The sequence below is a fragment of the Squalius cephalus genome, assembly GCF_949319135.1.
Source record: "Squalius cephalus genome assembly, chromosome: 20".
NCBI lineage: Eukaryota > Metazoa > Chordata > Actinopteri > Cypriniformes > Leuciscidae > Squalius > Squalius cephalus.
This window is the reverse complement of record NC_137141.1, coordinates 3,117,083-3,136,908: the sequence shown is the minus strand read 5'-3', so window position 1 is coordinate 3,136,908 and position 19,826 is coordinate 3,117,083. Positions and strand designations below refer to the sequence as shown.

The 19,826-nt window shown below is 40.9% G+C and overlaps 1 protein-coding gene across 1 annotated transcript in view; it reads left to right on the top strand.

The window, feature by feature from the left end:
- The first annotated feature begins 2,113 nt into the window (after nt 1-2,113).
- Nucleotides 2,114-19,826, top strand: part of esrrb (estrogen-related receptor beta) — a 128,326-nt gene continuing 110,613 nt past the window's right edge. Inside the window, exon 1 of the mRNA XM_079853211.1 lies at nt 2,114-2,138. The gene's annotated coding sequence lies outside the window, so the exon portion shown is untranslated. The remainder of the gene's footprint in view (nt 2,139-19,826) is intronic.

Here is a 19,826-nt window from a genome sequence, read left to right as displayed (position 1 = left end):
TTTACATAAGTACATTTTGTCAAAAATTTATTTAATTTTGTAATTAATTTGTAAGATTTGAAGTAGACTACAAGTGCACATTCGATACAATTAAGTGCACTTTTTTCATAAGTGTACATAAAGCAACTTTTTTTTAATTTTTACTTTTTTTTTTTTACGTTTTTACTGAGCGGATGTTGCCATTGAAACATCATTTCGGTAGTTATTTTAGAATCATTAATATATTGTTTTTATTGTTAATATTTTAGATCAGAATTTTTTTCTGTTTTCATTTAAACTTTAAAAGTTTTAGTAATTTTGTCCTGTTTTTTATTTTTTTAATGTCTATAGCTTGTATTAAGTTTTAGTTTTAGTTAATAAGAAATGGCAGCTAGCTGTTTCGTGTGCACTTCATCCTCCTCTTTTTATGAATGCAGAAAGTGGAGCGGATGATCAACGAGAGAAAAGCATAATTTGCAATAAGCGCGGGCACAGAGTGTCTTTTGTTAGCGCTGGAGTGGCACGTGGTGAGCCGTCCTGCCAGGTGTGTGAGCCGTGACCCGCGCTCCCCTGCTCCGGCCCGTTGAGAGACGAGGGTCTGCCCATCAAAAGCCCCATTCAGGCCGAGGCACGGGCAGCACAGTGCAGGACAGTGTCGATCCCGAAACCCGACACCCGTCCCACAGCTGCTGAAAGCTGCCGGAGACCGGCGGAAGACGGGACGCTGAGGCTATCGGCCCAAAGCCCCGAAACAAAGAGTCATGGGTGATAATAAGAGCGTGTTTGAATGTCTGATCATCTGAGGAAATGGATTGGCACTTCAAACATCGGATCGGTTTCACACAGGAACAGGTGTGTCTGAAGTCCACACACTCGTGCTCTGACCAGCGCTGGTTCTGACCTGGGGTTTTACACAGTTTACAGGGAATGGGAGTTTAGAAGCCGTTTCTGACGGACACACAACCCTGCCAACCGATGGATTCAGTTCAGGTCACTTCAGGCCACTCAAACTACATGTAAATAATCTCTTGTGCGTCAAGCTGTGCGAAAATTTTTGTCTTATGGAAAACTTAGACTAATCAATAACTTCAAACAAACTGACATATATAGGCTATACATATATACATACATATATATATATATATATATATATATATAAAGGTGTAGACTTGCATTAGTTCACTTCAGAATTAAAATTTCCTGATAATTTACTTTCCTTCACATCATCCAAGATGTTCATGTCTTTCTTTCTTCAGCCGAAAAGAAATGAAGGTTTTTGATGAAAACATTACAGGATGTTTCTCCATATAGTGTCTTCAATGGGGTCCAACAGGTTGAAGGTCCAAATGTGAGTTTCAGTGCAGCTTCAAAGTCTCGACACGATCCAGCCGAGGAATAAGAGTCTCATCTAAATAAACCAGCGGACATTTTATAACGAAAATAAACATTTATATACTTTTAACCACTAATGCTGGTCTTGCACTAGCTGTGATGCATCACACATTACGAACTCACGTTGAAAGGTCATCTTGGATGACGTGAAGGAGAGTAAATTATCAGAAAATTTTAATTCTAAATCAAACCAATCCTTTAAGTAATGTTTTAGTCCAATAGAGACATTTATACTAGGTTGAGTCTCAATCTGACCAGATCCTGAAAAACAGCTTCGAACTGTAATGCGTCCAACATGTGATTCCTTTGGTTTCAACCAACCAGAGGAGTTTAATCGCACTAACTTCAACTGAGAAACTACACGTGTGCACTGAAATGATCTTTCAAAATTAATCTGTTCGGAAAACCATTTCATTCTGGAGACGCAAACAAAGGTTCAAACTCTTGTGTTGCGGCTTAACAGCATCATATTGGTTTCTTTCAGAGTTGTTGTGATCATGAGCTCGTTAATCTAATTTCCCTTTGCTGTGATTGAATGCTGCGCTCTGCACTTACTTTATAACCCAGATAAATCTGCGGCCTGTCGTCAGAGAAAATGTAATCTGTCACGCGTCAAAGCGACGCGCGCGCGCCTGATGGAGTTAATGATGATGTCGAAGGGCACGAGCGCTCTTCATCTCCACAGCTTTGTTTGCCTTCACCAACACCTGATGCTGATCAATTCATTAATCGCCTCCAATTAGCCTGTGCACGCGCGGCCGAGCCAGGTGAGTATCTTAAAGAGAGTTATGGGATATTAAAAAGCGGGGAGGGACTACATTAGGGCTGACCTTTTCCTTTAAATTACTGATATTTGAGAGTTAATTCCGAATTCAATGAAAAGCAGGGAGCCTTTTTAGTCCTTGCGTTAAAACGGGCCGCTCCTCTGTCAGGAGGTCATTAATTATCATCTTTATAAATTAAATGAAGAAGATGTCAGTGCTTGAATCGCACTATTTTTTAATCTACTATCGTGATCACATGTTAGTGAACATTACACAGTGGATAGAGACGCTGTTTATGACCTTTCGATGAATTAACTGCATCTGCAATGAGGAAACCTCTTTCTGAAACTGCAGAGAAATGCAGGGATGTTGCATGTGTAGATCAGTGGATCTCAACCAGGGACTCGAGGACCATTAATAATGGGAAAATAATGCAAATAATGAAATGCATTATTTCTCTATTTAAAGGCCATGTTGCAGGTTAACAACCACTGTCGATTAATGGGTACATAAATCACTCAAGATATGTATATCATTTTTAAAATGTCCCAAAAATGGCCTTAAAGACCAGTTTTTTACGTTTTTGGTATTAACGTTTTTTTTACGCAACTCGGTGATGACGTCACGTTGGGGAGAAGTGGAGGAAAGCTAGCCTCAGCCTAGTATTATGGTGCGTTCAAGCCATCTCGTATAGATCGTATTTACGAGTTGAACGCAATTAAACGCCACCACAATGTCGTAAATACTTAATAATTAAATGCATGGTCCGAGGAGAATGAGTGGAGAGTTGGTGAAGTGTTCTGGTGAGTTGCTATCATTTAACAACGCAGCAATGAGCACTGGAGCTAGTCTACGAGCAGCAGTGCACAATAACCACACTTTTTTTTTTCTTTTCATCTAGAAATAGAAGGCATCATGCTAGCTATATGGGTGTTTCTAAGCGTTTATCTCTTCCTCCGGTGAAAATGTTGTTGCAAACGTAGCCGCCGCGTGTCTGTCGCTGTGTTCGGCAGGTGCTTGTGTGGGCGCCGGCGGCGGTGCCGTCCCATGGAAACTGCGTTGGAAAGCTTGTTGTGCTGTAGTGAAGTGAGTGTGTTTTGGTCGCTGGTCGAGCTCACCCCGCGACCAGATGTGACGTGCCTCACTCAGCATCCAGAGTTTTTACACCCAGCACAAACAGTAGTTCACCATTGTCAATCTACCTAACGTTATATATTTCTATATATTTATCTATCTAGCTGCTAGCTATCTATGCTATTGCTAACGTTATGCTATCTGGCTGTCTGCCTATCTCTCTATACTAGCCTATCTATCTATCTATTTATCTGTCTGTCTATCTATATCTATTTATTTATCTATAATCTGCGCTAACGTTATCTGAATACTCTCGTCTGCTACTCGTCTCTCTAGTCACTCTCAATGCGGGCCGCGGGCTTTGGTAAATTCTCTCCCCAACGTGACGTAATGGCATTGTGGGGGAAAGGAGAGTCGTTGCAAACCGCTCTACTTTTTCGTATTATATTCCGCTTTGTGATACCCAACGACATAAAATACAATGGATAACAGTTTAAATGTTTATTCAAGTAAATAGCACAAATTCGATGAAAAAAAAAACCTGCAACACGGCCTTTAATAAACAGGTTCTGACACCCCTTGTCTCATTTGGAGGAGACTTTTTAATGCACAGGGTGTCATTTTTCAATGTGCTCCATTGCATTCAGTTGCTTGCCTTAAGCACCAGATCAAGACACATTTAACCTTCCCACTTCTCCACAATATAAAACACGTAACAGTCAAATAAAAGAACAGTTGCAGGTATTTATTGCAAAAACTGACCAAAAACAGTATAAAAGTATTACAAGCAACGTGTGTTGCATTGCAAGTCTTCTGAAGCCATTCTAAATACTTATGTGAAGAACAAAGTGGAACTTAAAGTCCCCCTGTAGTCAATATTTGTATCCCTTAAAACCATAGACTGTAAAAAAATATGGACGTAGTGTCCGTGACGTCACCCGTAGGTTTCTGAAGAGCATTTTTGAAGCCTAAAGTGGGCGGAGCCGGCCGTCGCCATCTTGGCCTTGCGTCACTCCCGGATAACAGAAAATAGGCAAACAGGCGGAGCGTGAGTGGAGCTGAGGAGCCTGGCCTGGCTATCTGAAATCACCTAGCTCGAAGTGATCGAGTTAGCTGATGATGTAAAGCCAAATAAAAGTTCCTGTTTTTGCCCTTCGAAATATTATAATGGTTTAAAGACATGGCTACAAGTGAGACTGTGTATTACTTCGAGAGTGTTTGTGTGTGACAGTGATTTATGTACATGTCCGTCACCATAGGCGCCGATACCGTGGGTGCTCCGGGGCTCGAGCACCCACGGAAAATACCGAGCACCCACGTGTGCCGGACTGCCAGTAGGCTACATTCATTTAAAATTAAACATAGCAGTTGGTGCTATGTGAAGCGTCTGTCACACTGTGATTGGTTATGTCGCTGTCAGTCGCCTGCTCCATATCCTTTCCACCAATCACAGCGTTTCTCGGATGAAAACGCCTCTTTAGTGACCCCGCTCTGTACGCAGAGACACGTTCCTCCTGAAGAATTAACCACAATGGTGAGTCAACAAATCAAATTTATACTGTGTGGACTTGTGTGACAGAGTCCTGGCTGCACTGGTTCGGGTACCCGACGGGTGACCCGCAAATTTTACTCAAACGGGTGCAGGTCGGGTCGGTACGTCACGGGGGAAACACGGGTCTAAACACGGGTTTAAAACAATCACGTGCAAACGTAAAAATATATGCACATTTTTAGGAACACATGTACAAAAATATGCCTGTATTTCAAGTTAATAAAATAATTTAAAATCCACATCAGTTTATTTGAGCCTTGAGCCCACGCCCTCCCAGGAGTCTCTATACCTACTTTCACTTTTAAAAAGTCATCATAACCGCGCGCGCGATCTGCTTGCAGTCGAGATGGATGCTGAGGAGTTGAAGAAAATAATAGCTAGTGAAAACTGAAGAAAACAATGTTGTGAAAGGCTTAGCTGATCGCGGTTACGAGTCAGTTAAACTTTTCATCTCCAATCCTGTCTGTATAGTGAGAAGTGGCGCTGTCCTGAGTTGAAAGATAGCCTAGGCCTACTTTACGGCTTTATTATCAAGTAAATAGGTGTGTGTAGTGTTCGTGTCGGCCGCTGTCCATTTCCTAAGGTTCTGAAATGCAAACATTTTTTTTTTTTTTTTTTTTTTTTAAAGGGCATGCTCCCATGAGCACCCACGGAGGAAAACATAAATCGGCGCCTATGTCCGTCACTCTTTCATGGTCCGTCAGCGCGGCATTGCTCAAGTTCGTAGAGAGCTTATTCAGTCCATTTTAAATTCTGATTTTGGCCGCCTCTCAAATGGGTTAAACCATAGATATATTGCCTTTGAAGTGCAAGTAAATGCGCTAGAAAATCCGCGCTCATTCATGTGCATTTATTGCACGGACGGAGAAAGCGCCGACGCCTGCATGATTTCATCTGACGGTACATAAGCATATTATAATCCATCTGTTCCGTGAGAGCAGAACGATCAAGCCTTTATTGACGTTTTTAAATCTGAAAACTCCAAAAAGCAACGAAATTGCCAGACATCCATTAGTGCATGTTCACAGAGGAAAACAACTGAAATACAGCGCTGGTTGTTCTCTCGAACGATAACGCCAAAGACGTGGGCTTTGTACCCAAGTATTAAATTGTATGAAATAATCCCGAAAAAAAAGCACAAACACTGCAGAGATGGCAAGTTCAGCAGCAACATTTGCTAAGGTGAAGTGATGGCTAGTAACAGCAGAGCAGACAAACGGCTAGCGTAGCATTGACAGCGGCAGGCAATCCATCTGTCACTCAAGTGGCCACACCCTTAAATTTAAATATTAATCAACTAAACGGACGAGTTATAAAAAAATGCACCCCCCTCACAGTTGTTATGAAGGGCAAAATTAGCTGTATAGACCAAAGCCACACAGAGATCCAGGCTGTAAACATGTTTTTTTCTGCTGTAAAGTTGGAAATTTTAACATGGGGAAGATACAGATTTGACTCACTTCTGCAGCCAGGCCAAGCGGCCAGTCAATGAATTGCAGTTTAACTCACTTCCGTATTGGTTTCAAGAGAGAGACGGGGAGGTTGCCGCTTGCTTAAAACTCATTTTTGATCATTATATAATGTAGGCTACATACATTACATATAAAAAATATAAAAAAGATGTATGCATAAAATATCTTGAATGTAACCCGGCACCCTTGCCTCATTTAGTATGAATATGCAAATGAGCCCCGCCTCCACTCACTCACTCAGCTCAGAGATCCACTGGTTGACGATCACACGTTGATCTGATTGGTTACAAGGTAGTTTGTGACGTCAGAAACACCAGCGATTTCAAAACGTGTTTTTGAGACTGTCTTTGGTTCACTGCAGTTTTAAGGAGGAAATACTCAGCAATGCTGTCGACTTATGAATTTACACATGGTTTGTCTTATATAAACAACATTAAAAGCTGGATTTTCACCTTTAAGGTTTTAATCGCTGCAAATGATCCCGCTCCGTGAACACACACAGTCCTCTTATTCAAACGAGACACTCAAACATTAGCATGATGCAATCGGTCACGAGACACACGAGAGCCAATGCCATCTTACAATCAAAGCTGACGTAACGCTTCTTCTGGCGGCAGTTTTTAATGTGTGCACAGGATGGCTGATGTAAACGGTGATGCTTTTGGGTCTGTTCCTCACACAAATCACTCATTTGGCCTGAGAGCGCTTGGAATATTTGTACTTTATGAATAAATTGTTACTGTAGTTGTTTCTGCCAGTGTTTTAATCAAACCTTATTGGTTTGATTCAAACTTATTTCAAACTTAATGATTTCAAATTAATTCTTCTTTACGCGTGAGAGTTCATTATGCACCAAACTGAGACGGTTTGGGAGGAGTATATGTACTGGTACATCCCTACCAAATAGTGTAATGTAAATAAAATGATTGTGGCTGTTTAAGTTTAAAAAAAACATAGCCCAACATATATGTAATAATGGCAAAATTATAACCCAATAAATAATTTCATCATGACGATATAATTCCCATGCCAAATAATTCTCATTGAAAGCAATGGAGTAGGCCGCTAAAGGGGAACTCTCTACGTCACAAAAGTCATGCCAAGTGTCCATATGTGGCGAGTTTGGAGTGAGAGCGTGTTGATGTAATCATACATGATTAATTAGACCTACCTTTTTGGTGTCTAGTCACTTTGTTGAATGATCAGTGACATAACGTGTATTTTTTTGGTCTGGATATATTAAATATATAAAACATATTAAAAATGCAATTCATATATACAATGACTTTGACTACACATCTTGCTTAATTATAATGTTTTTCATTTCTGAATTAATTTTCATGTTGATATTTTTTGGGGTGGGCATAAAATCAAAAATGATATAATGAAGAAAAAAATCTTTGACAAGAAAACCCTTATTAAGTAGTTTGGCTTAATCTAATCAACAGAATCAAATTCAGCCCATGCCATGTTAATAACCTGCATGTTTGATCACTTTTATATGATTGATCATTTTAGTGCTCCGTCCACTTAATGTCCGGTGTAATCTGGATGGTTAATATTGCTGAATTTGATTAAAAGCACTGAATATTGGAGCCTCGGACACCCACGAGAGCGACTCTCGCACACATCCTGACCGGCATGCATTTATTTATCTCTTATGTTTCCTTATTCGGTTTGACGAATGAGTGACAGGTTGACACCTCATTCGGCAAGATTAATAGAACGACACAATATTTACGTCGCCGAGACAGCCAATTATCCCACCATCTATCACCAAGATTATCTTTCTGATTGAAAACTACTCGTCCATGTAATCAGAATTATTTGGAATTAGTAGGAAATTTACGGCTTCATGTGTCATTTTTTTTCTGGCTGGTGGTAAATTAGAAATATTAGATACATAAAAAGAATGCAAGATGGGGAGTAGCCGATATAACAGGCCAAAAATAATGCCATTGGTTTTATTTCATTTCGTGTGGAAGAGAGTCTGTATGAAACACGCAGCTTGACAAGCGAAGCAGACACAAAAACTAATTGCTGCTGATATTGACTTTTGGATGACATTAAAAGGGTGATGATTTGTTTATTGTCTTAAATTCTCATTAGTATTTTATAAGAGGCGATTACAAACAAGACACTTTTTCTGAGATGCTCTCTTTGTTCATGGAGTGATGCTAAAATACTGAATACATTCCTGTTTATTTCATTATTAGTTAATCAGTCATCCAGTGAATTTTCTCATTTTTCTAGTTTTGTTACACACCACTTTTTGAGGTTCAGTGTTGGTGTTCAGATAAAACACAACGCTCTTGTAAAATGTTAAGGGCCGAGGAGCAGTTCATTAAATTACTTGGTAAAAGTATTGATCTGATAGCAACAAAAAAATATATAGAGAAAATTAAGTTTTTAAGCCATCTCTACTGTGTTCCTATATTAGATGAACTTCTTATACAGCCTTTTGTAATATGATTTTAATTGTGACGTTTTATCCCCTTAGGCTCTCTGGCACCAGAAACCTTTTGGCGTTAAGTGTAGCTTGCTTTTAAAAATAGCAAAAATTGTCACATGTAAGCATGTCCGAATGGTTCAGTATCGACGCCAGAGATCTGTAAATAGGATTAGCTCATCCCGATATAGAGCTTTCACAACTAGTTTGTTTATTTTTATCTTCTTAATAGGAAGGTTGTCTCTTTAAAGGGTGCCAAAATTATCCTGCAAATCGCTGACAATGAAAAATGAAAGGTCTCTAACGGTTATTATAAGCAATCTGTCTGCATTGTGCCACAACGTGACTGCTGTGCTTGCGATACCAATGGGGTGACCTCACCGAGATGTGAGTTGAAAGTCAGCATTTCATCCCGAGGCCTGGAGAATCGTGAGCTCAGGTGACTAACACTGTTTTCGCATGCATAACATTTGTCTCACTCTACATTCATTCATTAGCTGTATTTTTTCAATGGATTGCTCAAGAAAGACTCACAAATCAATCTCAAACTCATGAGTTATTTGTTTATGTTTACTTTAGGCTTGTGAAACTTTCATCAGTGTTAGTGGCGGCCCTTCGTATGACAATATGTCTCCATTCGCATATTTTTAAGCAAATTTTTGGTTATTGCTTAAAAAACACTGGATTGAAATGGCAAGAAAAAATGTGCAAAAAACATGCTATATTACAGATGTTTTATGCGATATTCCAATACATAAGTTAAATTAACTTTGGATGGAAACATAGCTAATGTGTAGTACAAGATAGAGTTTTAATGTAAAGGTACTTTATTTAAATATAGTATATATTCAATATATATGATATATTTTTTATATTTAAGTATACCTTTTGAGTGGCATCTTTGTTTGGTACTGTATATACAAACCATTGTGCTGTTGTCTATTGTCGGGGAGGATCTAATGTCCATTGTTCAATTATTGCATAATTCAGCCATGGGACATCAACAAACAAAACATCATAACCTTTAAACAGACACTGGAATGACTGTTTCTGGGCTTTAGTGGAAGATAAAACTGTATGTCATCAGTGTAATATAGGTTACATTAAAAAAAGCGAACTCAGCAGACATAAATAAAAAAAGAAATATGGCCCAAGACAGAACCCTGGGGTACACCACAGTCACTACTGGAGAAGATTAATCTTTAATGTACCTTTAAAGGCCCACTGAAGTGCCTTGGATCGCGCAGCTTTGTTTGATGTGTTGACGTAATTTCCACTGAAACAGGAAGATAAGACGGGACATATTGAATGGCTCCTCCCCCTTTTCAAATAGCCAATAGCGTTTAGTTTACCTCACAGACTGCGAGTTGTACTTGACAGCGAATCCGAGCGCTGATGATACGCTGGATTCAATAGTAGAGGTGTGATTAAATCTAGCCATTTCATTCTTAACCAACGTACAGTTGGGTTTAATTTGTCATTTAATGAGATCTACTAATATATATTGTTAGTGCCGAGAATTTTCACGTGAATAAATTCATAGATCCGCAACTTTAGCTTTTGTACTTTAATGGTCCAGTGGTAGAACTTTTGCCAAGCGTGTCAGAGGTTCAGGGTTCTAATCCGCACTCATATAGATTTTTTTTCTTTTCATCTTTCATCAAAACCAAATATGTTCATCAGTGGTTGTATATCAAGCAGGGACACGTTTGTGTGCATTTTGTTTTTTGTTTTTCACCGGAACGAATAGAGAGTCTCCGCAATGGCGGTGTGGGCTCCATGGGGGCGGATCTTTAGATTCTAGAGAGCATTTGATTGGACAGAAGATGTGATGAGAAGCTGATGTCATAAAAATCCCTGATCCATTTTAGCAGAAGTGAGAGACTGTAAGTTTTGAATGCTTATATCTCCTAAATGCGAATTTTGTCATTGTTTTGGAACACACCAGCTTACCAGCTTCCTTAAGGATAATATATTCATACTAAAAGCTAAAAAACAAAAGAAAATTGATTTCTTTAAAACTGGTTGCTTTAAGTTGCTGTGCTTAAGATCATGATTAGCATGATGACAATGTCAAAACTGGAAAAAAGATCTAGGAAAACTGAAGCGAACATTATAAGTACATGTACTGTAAAATAAAGTGTATCCGCACTTGTTTTCCAGTGTAACCCAAAAACATATATTAATTGTGTTGTTTATCTCCTGTGTACTCCAATAGATCTACTGCATTTATTATTAAAGACTATTTATAGTATTTTTTTTCATGCGTGTTGCCTACACCACAAAATGTTATACATTAGAGTAGTAGATTGTTAGGGTTATGGTTAGTAGAATAAGTTGACTTGTACTTGCAAATTTAGTCAGTAGAATGTCTAACATGGACTATTGAAATAAAGTGTTACCTTAAATTATTATTTAAAAATAATAATTTGTAAACACATGCAATTAACATGTCTAGTAATTAAATTTTTCCACACATGATGTGCTTTCAGTTGCAGTAACTTGTTAGTCTTCCAGCTGATGAAACATTATCCATATGCACACACTGTATATGAATACTGTCTTTCGAGCGGCATTGTTATTCCTCTCCGTCCACCCCAGAGAGTAAATTAACAGTTTACCCACATGCCTCCTTCTGCCCTCTTCATGCCCTGAGTGGCATTTGTATTCTGCTAGTCTGTGAAGCTGCAGTGCATGTTGTGTGTGAGACGCCGCTGAAACGTTGCATATGTAAATAGCCAGCGCAGCGAGAGGCCGCTGAATGAAGACTTCCTGCAGTGTCTAACTGAGACTTCCTGGTGTGTTTGCCACAGCGAGGTCGCGACCCCGAAACATGGCACAGAGCGCGTGTCTGTCCACCTGTCTGTCGAGGGCTCTTCAGAGAGGGGAAGAGAGTAATAAAAGAGGAGGAAACGCCATTTGCTTCCTCGCACTTGTTGCTGACGAAGAACTTTGTCGGAGACAGAAACGCTTTACAAAAACTAATTAGCATGTGGAAGTGAGCATATTATGCATGCATATTTTAAATGTGAAGGGGGGCAGTATTCTCAATTAATTTGTTATGAACCCATACACACAATATACAGTAAATATATTACATTATTAAAGTAATTTTAGAATAGTTTGTTCATACAGTCTTTTGTCTAATTTTAAAAGGACAAAAAATACAATGTTATTTGGGATCAGATATTGGTGCTTCATCACTGCACATGTTCAACATCACTAGGGCCAAAACATCATACATAAACATTGACTAACACATGGTAAAGGAACCTAAAACGTGTTTGCTTGACGCAAAAGTACCAACGAGGTTTGTTCTCATGTGTGACACAAGCTACCGCAAGAACCAATATTACAATTTTTACTGTGTTTTTGATCAAATAAATGCAGCCCTAATGAGCTTCTTTCTGCAACTTTAAAAAAAAAAAACGTCACCGACCTCAAAGATTTGACCGCTTGTGTATCCGAAACAAAAACCTAAATAATGACAGAATCTTCATCTTGGGGTGAACTAAGCCTTTAAGATGCCACTAAAGTGGCCATCCGAGTCAAAAACATTGTTTAGCACTTTATTCAAGTTAAAGCACATCAGCTAACAATCAGACAAAGAACATCTTAAATCTTAAAGAAGCTCTTAAATTTACACGTAACATGTTTCGAGCAGGCGTGCTATGCAGAGGCCCAGCGTTGTGGCGCACAGGTCTACTTCTAAGAGAAAAGTTGTAGGGGATTTCTCTGGTTTTCATCTCCTTGCCTGGGGAATCTCGGTGGGTAGGACTCTCATTTCCTCATCAAACACTGGGCGAGTGATTCGGAATATTTATGAGGCTCCCAATTTAAGTTAAACATTTAACAAAAAGAAAGCAATTGAAATTATACAGCAGAAAGAGTTAAGGTCCCCGTAGGGGGGCTGCGGTAAAATTTGAACTAGAAACACTCAGGTTGAATTAAAGCAGGAATCCAGTGAAATGAACCGTAGAATCCTGTAATCTTTCTCCGTCTAGATTTAGAGGGCATTAGCCAGTCAATAAAATGTAAATTCTCAAACGCTGATCGCATTTGATTGTGTTTGGATGGTCAAAGCCGTCTTAAAGTAGCGCTCTAAAAGGTGTTAATTACTAGCGCACTCTAAAAAGGCTCAGCCGTGTCAAAAACAGGTTGTGATTTGACAGGATAAGTCCAACCGCTTTAGTAACGCCACCGATTATCCGGGTCCGATCTGTGTTGTTTCCCACCCGCGCTCCCTTGAGGATCAGAGGAGTGAATGTTAGAGAGGGTCACGGTATGAGAGACGTCTGTCGGATACCGTTTAATCGTCTTCCCTGAGGGATTTCTCCACATCTGCGAATCAGGTGTAGCGGGAGAGAGACGAATTCAGCCGGTTTGATCACCGGCACGATAGATGGTGTCTGACTAGATTTAAGGGCATGAAAATTACAGGCTGAGCAGTGACTGTGGCATTGAGGTTAGATGTCTCAAGCGGGTCAAGTTATCAGTGAATTACAGGAGGCTATGATGGGTTAGACTGAGTTTTTACTCATTTGCATGCATATTCTAATGTGAAACAATGATTTTACCTGTGACGGTACTGTGCCACAACAGAAAAAAAAGGCCATGCTGAAATATGCAGTGCATTTATTTGTGAAACAAAGCACAATTTTAAGTTCATGGTTGCACCAATTAAAGTGCAAAATGAATTTAATTTTTAGTTTAACCGTAGAAGGGCTACTGGCTGTAAGGGCATCTCAAAAACAACCCCCAATAGACACCCAGAGTTAAGCACTACGCCAGATATTTCACAGTGAAACTGTTGAGCTGTAAGTGTGGAGGCCGTCGACTCACATTGTGCTTGTGTTTTCTGTCAGGCCTTCGGGGCATCGTCTGATATCTGTTTCATAGCCTCACATAATGTGGTGTGTTTGTCCATCTGTATCTGTGTGACGGCGCGACTGAGTTTATCTTTGCATGCATCAGGTGTCAGAAACCCAGGAGGATGCGCATGAATCCAGGATTCCCAAGATCCTGATCCAATTTCAACTCCATTGCATTATTAGAACAATTGAAAAATCATTTAGGCTCAGCCTTAATATATTGCATCAGTTAGAAATTGCTCTTCATGTGTGCAATCTCTGTCACTAGGGGGAAAAAAACCTTAATCTAGAAACCAACTGGAAAAGTCATGGAACTCATTGGTCAAAAGGTGTGGAAAATCAACATTTATGTCAAATAAACAAGGTATAGCTGGTTAACACAGTCCCATTAACCCCTGCTAATGTTGTAACTACACCATCCGTGCCTGGAAGAGAACAGAACAGAGAACTGTTTCCTAGAACAGAAAACATGAGCCGGATGTCCCATTGGACTAAGCTTTTTGACATTTTGAATCAATTGAACCAATAGCTTTTGCAAAATGATTTGCAAGTGCTCAAACGCCATACACTGGTCAAAACATTGTAAATGCAATGAAAACACAGTCCAAACATGCATTAAAAAAAACCTTTTACAAACCAATTGCAAAAAATGTCAAATGTTTTATTGAAAGTATTAAAGTGCAATTAACAGATCATCTAATACCAGTAAATATGAAGTGTCGGTATGTGTTATTTTATTCAATTGTAGGGCTTGTTTTGTTTAAATAATGGAAAGCTTGGTAAATCTGATCCGAGACCAGGTAAAAACAATAAAGACAATGGTTCATTATTTGCGAACCATTGGCATTTCGAAACGTTTCAAAACGATTATGATGTAACAAAGCCTTGTTTATTGAAATCACATGACTTTGGCGCTCCGAATCACTGGTTCGAAACAATATAATGCACAAAGATTTCAAAGCGATTTTGAAATTCAAAATGGGGGGTTGTACAGTGATGCAATAGAAAAACTATTTTCGGTTCCCCAAAGAACCTTACAGTGATCAGTTCAAGAACCATTTTTTCTTAGTGTTAATAACATTTTTTTGTGCAGTGGAAAGACTTCATGGATGTTAATGAAGCCATTGATGCCAATTAAGAACCTTTATTTGTATGAGAGCATGAAATGACACTGGCGTCCAGTGGAAGGGTTTCTCATCCACACTGACTTCACAGTAATGAGGGTCACAGCATCAGTTTGCAGAGCGTTGTTGGTCCATCATCGGAAGAGGTTTGGTACGTTATTCTGTGAGTTTGGAGCGTTTGCTCAAGCACCTGATGACCCCCGGGTGAGCGGCACCATCGTCTGCATGTTGGCAGTGCCACAGATGTTTTTTTTTGTTTTTTAAGCAATAGGTTTGCAATTAGCTGACGCGGCGAGTGGGTTTTGCAAGCTGTCCTATTCTGGGATGTGGGCGGATGGGCTGAAATGGGAATGGAACTATTGATCCGCTGGTTGAGAATGATGCACATGGACTATTTTTGGGGGCAGAGGGGAATTCGCTGCCGTCCAGACCATTATGTTGTGTGACGTAGTCGAGCTCTTCAAAATCAACTCGATATTGGCAGCGAAGCAAAAAGGCTGCAGCATCACATGACCTCTGCACTTCATGAGCAGAAATACATTCGCCTTTGCACCGCTGGCGCTGATGTGAGACGACTGTAGTCACCGGACACAAACCTGAGCCAGCAAACTGGACGTTCAGTCAGCTAAAGCTGTATTTAACTCCATCAAGCTATTTTTACTTCACTTTAACCTCGCTCAGACTGTCAGTCCAAATCCGATAGTAGCTAGTGTGAACGGTGAAAAATCACATGAAATCCGATCTTTACAAATCCGTTTCAAGCTACATTCATTTGAGGTTTGAAATCCTATTTAAATCGCATTTCTGGAAATCTGTCTCAGTCTGAACGATCTGATCGGATTTGATCGGATGAAACAATGCTGTGTTGTTGCAAAGTACCGGACGAGCAGAAAATGAAAATATAACGGAGACATGTTTTTAAACCGGAGGAGACGACAGCGCTGAAAAAAGCTGTTAAAGCTTTGCGACCCCAGCTGCTCCCGACGAGCTGGATGGCGCCTTGCATGGCTGACACCGCCGTCGGTGTATGAATGAGTGAGTGAATGGGTGAATGTGAGGCTATGTAAAGCGCTTTGGTGGCCATAGGTCTGTGAAAGCGCTATATAAATGCAGTCAATTTAGCATTTACCAAAGCTGCTCTATGCGATGTTGGGTGACGTCACTTCTTGTTGACGTTCGGAGTATTGCCAAACAAAACGGAGGCTAGCTCGACCCTCCCTCCTCCTCATCCCGTCCCCTCCCCCTCCCTCCGTGCTTCCTGAAACAGTCATGAACCATTTAGAAAAACCAAACTGGATTTACCCTGTCCAGCAAAACCAGAGCCTCCTGAATGTCGGATCGGAAGCCCTTCTGCCGGCGGAGTTCTCGCCACCTTTTGAACGCTTTTCCGATGTAAATTCAGGACTTTGCGTTCCTTCTCCTTTTCCCTATTCTTTGTTATTTGTTCATCGAAACGTCGTCTCTTTGGTCGTGTGTCGGCCATATCAAAAGAATATAAATTTTTAACATTAGTCGTTGTTGTTGTCTGGGACATCTCTCCTCTAGCTAACTTCCCTCTTCATGCTTCTCTCTCCTCCACCCCCCACACCCCCCTTCATGTGCATGTGCACTAATCCCCCCACCCCCAACCCCAAATCAATCTTGTCGGTTATTGGCTGGAACATTGTTTGTTATGTTTCGTGGTCCAGGCTGGGCCAGTTTGTTTTTCTTGTCGTTTGTGGAGCCTGGGCTGTAGACCGCATTTCTTTACAGTGTGTTCAGGGGACAGGCAGCGAGCAGATAGTGAGGAGATGTTTGCTGGATGTGACAAAAAAATCTTTTAGAGCTTAGCTTAGCTTAGAGCACCTTTAAATACCAGCCTCCGGTTCTGCCACGGCCTCAGAAGACGCACAGTCCAGCGCGACGGCATTGGAAAATTGAAATAAGAACCCATTTCTATTATAAACCCCTCCATGTTGCGGATGTTGTTGTATTTGACGTATTCCTACCAATGCCATAGAAACCAATGCAGATATCCCAGAAAACGAAAGAGCGGCATTGACACACAAATCGGATCTGAACAGTTGCGATACACAGTGTGTACATAGGTACAATAATTTTAAATCAGATTCCAATCAGATACACAAATAATCGGATTCGGACTGACAGTCTGAACGAGGCTTTTGTCACCTATCAGCATAATTCGATCTATAATGATACAGTCTGTTTGCAGTTGGCAGGTTCAGCCAATGGCGAGTGTGTAAACCAGCAGCAGTAAAAGCAGAGGATTGCATGTGTTTGAATGCGACAGCCTCAGGCTTTCCCAGGAGTCTCTGCGCTGCCAGCTCTCCACATGTGGCTGCTCACGCCAGACATTAAGCGGTTAATGCTGAACTAGTTTAGTGATATCACATGCGGGGTTATTGACCACATCCTCCTCCTCAGAGTGGATGGTTGAGCTTTTAGATGTGTATCTGCGCCAGAGTAAAACCCTCTCTGTCTTAAACAAACAATGTGTAATCAGTCATGGGAATGCTCGAGCAATATGAATCAATTTGGAAAAGAACACTTTCCACATTAGCGCTGCTGTCAAGCACGAATTACAGTGGAAAGCATGTTGATGAAATGAGCTGATAGGAAAAGGTTTTGCTTGAAATTCATGAATTTTCAGGGTGGTTTCGGCAATTGATTCCTGCAGTGTTGTGTATGTTAAAGCACAGAGTGTGTCACTCAGATCGAGGTTTTTAATACCCGGCCACTGGCTCTCTGAAACGTAAAGACAAGAGCAGGCGACAGGAGCGCTGGGACTTTACCGCTGCAGTATTAAAGCTCGTCTATTGTACTTTTTTTTTTTACATTTTCGACTGTAATGTTGCGGTTTGAGCATGAAAAAGCTCTGCAAAGTCCCTCCAGCGGGAGTTATTCTCTATATCAGTGTCACTGTTTCTGAACTCCCTGAAACGCCTCCATTGTAGTCTTGAGTTTTCTTCCGGGAACGAACACGTCACAATATTCCTCATTTAAATAATTCACACGCAGAATAAAGGGGCGGGGCCTGGTTGAGTTAGGTAAAGGATTAGTTCACTTCAGAATTATAATGAATGATAATTCATTCATCCAAGATGTTCATTGTCTTTCTTTCTTCAGTGGAAAAGAAATGAAGGTTTTTGAGGAAAACACTCCAGGATGTTTCTCCATATAGAGACTTCAATGGGGTCCAATGGGTCGAAGGTCCAGATGTGAGTTTCAGTGCAGCTTCAAAGTCTCGACACGATCCAGCCGAGGAATAAGAGTCTAATCTAGACAAACCAGCGGACTTTTTGTAAAAAAAATAAACATTTATATACTTTTTAACCACAAATGCTGGTCTTGCACTAGCTGTGATGCGACACACATTACGTAATCATGTCAAATCAAGCGCTTGACCAATCACAACACACTGCTCCAGCCGACCAATCAGAGCACAGTGTCCTTACATGCTAGTTTCCATGACAGAGTTCAAGATAAATATTTTAATTACTACTGGAGCTGCCAGTTTGCTAAGTTTCAAATGATTATTTAACAGCGAGCACACACTATGCAAAAGCGGCAGTGTCTGAATTCACTCACTCGCTTTCAGTCACTCCTTCAAGTGAACTATATTAGTGTAGTAATGTAGGGAATAGTGAATGAGAGTATAGGGGGCGATTTCATGTGTACAAAAAGAATCCGTTATCCCGCTATATATTGCAAACTGCTTGTTATCATAATATTTTAATGTATCATAATCATAAACACACGTGGTTTTAGCGTTTATAGTACTTTGCTATTCCTCTAATTATTTACCTATAGCAGAAGTCAAAGATCCACATTGCAAAATAAGGAGGATCTCTAGGGGTTTCTGATGCTTTGATGCATCAGGAGCGTTTCTGCAACTCCCTCCCTCTTGTTGAAATGACAATGACATGCTTTTTAATCAGGCACGGTGTAAAGTGTCCATGTGAATTGCAGTCATCAAAGCCAGGCCGGGCAGTTCATTAGCATGGCAGAAAGAAGATTGTCTCTAAAATGGAGTCATTAGTTACGCAAACCCCACGACCGACTGCTTGTTTGGATGAATCGGTTGGATCTCCCTGCTGTCCCGATGACTGTTTTACCCCCGGTGAAGCTCGCTCTCCTCTCGTGCGCGGGGGTTTCTCTGATGTCGATCTGAACGGACCCGGTTATACGGCAGAAATTACGGCCGAGGAGAGGGGCTAATAACTGTTATTAACCCCGCGTGGACGTGGCCATAACGATAACGAGGACCCGCTGTCAGAGTTCTGCGACGCCGAGCCGCTCTCGCCCCCTAGGAGAAGCTAACTTATTAAAATAATGAATTAGCCCACCAGATTACTGGAGCCTGCGGCAAAGGCAATTATCCCTCTCCAAATCCCCGACCGGGGCTCCCCGACGCTGCCATAAAACAAGCCCTCGCAAAGATCGAGCGGCAACAGAAAGGCCCATTCCAATGAAAAGGCTGTTAATTAGGATCTCTCCCACTGCGGGCGGCCCTTTACTGCCGCCACAACACGAGTCCGCGATGAAGAAGACAAGCCTCTGAAACTGTGGGGAAGCGGCGTGCGGAAATGATGCGGGAATATCAAACAGGACTGAGATGAAACTGTAGAGGTGATGGAGCAGCTCCGGTGACAAGAACTGGTGTCTTCAGAAGACCTGATCAGATATCTGCCGTCCCACGGCGACATTTACTCGCAGTGTGTGTGTGTGTGTGGGTGTGTGGGTACCTAACTATATTTTGGGGACAAATTTGTACCCTGAAGTGACCAAAACCTGACAAAAATCTCCAAAAACCTCCCTTTAGGGGCGTCCTTTGTGAGTGCGTGTGTGTGTGTGTGTGTGTGTGTGTGTGTGTGTGTGTGTGTGTGTGTGTGTGTAGGTTTAGGGATCGAGTTAGTGTGTGTGTGTGTGTGTGTGTGTGTGTGTGTGTGGGTAGGTTTAGGGATCGGGTTTGTGTGTGTGTGTGTGTGTGTGTGTGTGTGTGTGTGTGTGTGTGTGTGTGTGTGATGGGTAGGTTTAGGAGTCGGGTTAGTTATAATGTTATATAGTTGTAGTTATAATGTCCTTATAATGCAAATGACTGCATGTTCACCTGATGGTTTTACGTTGACTGCATGTGTGTGACACATAT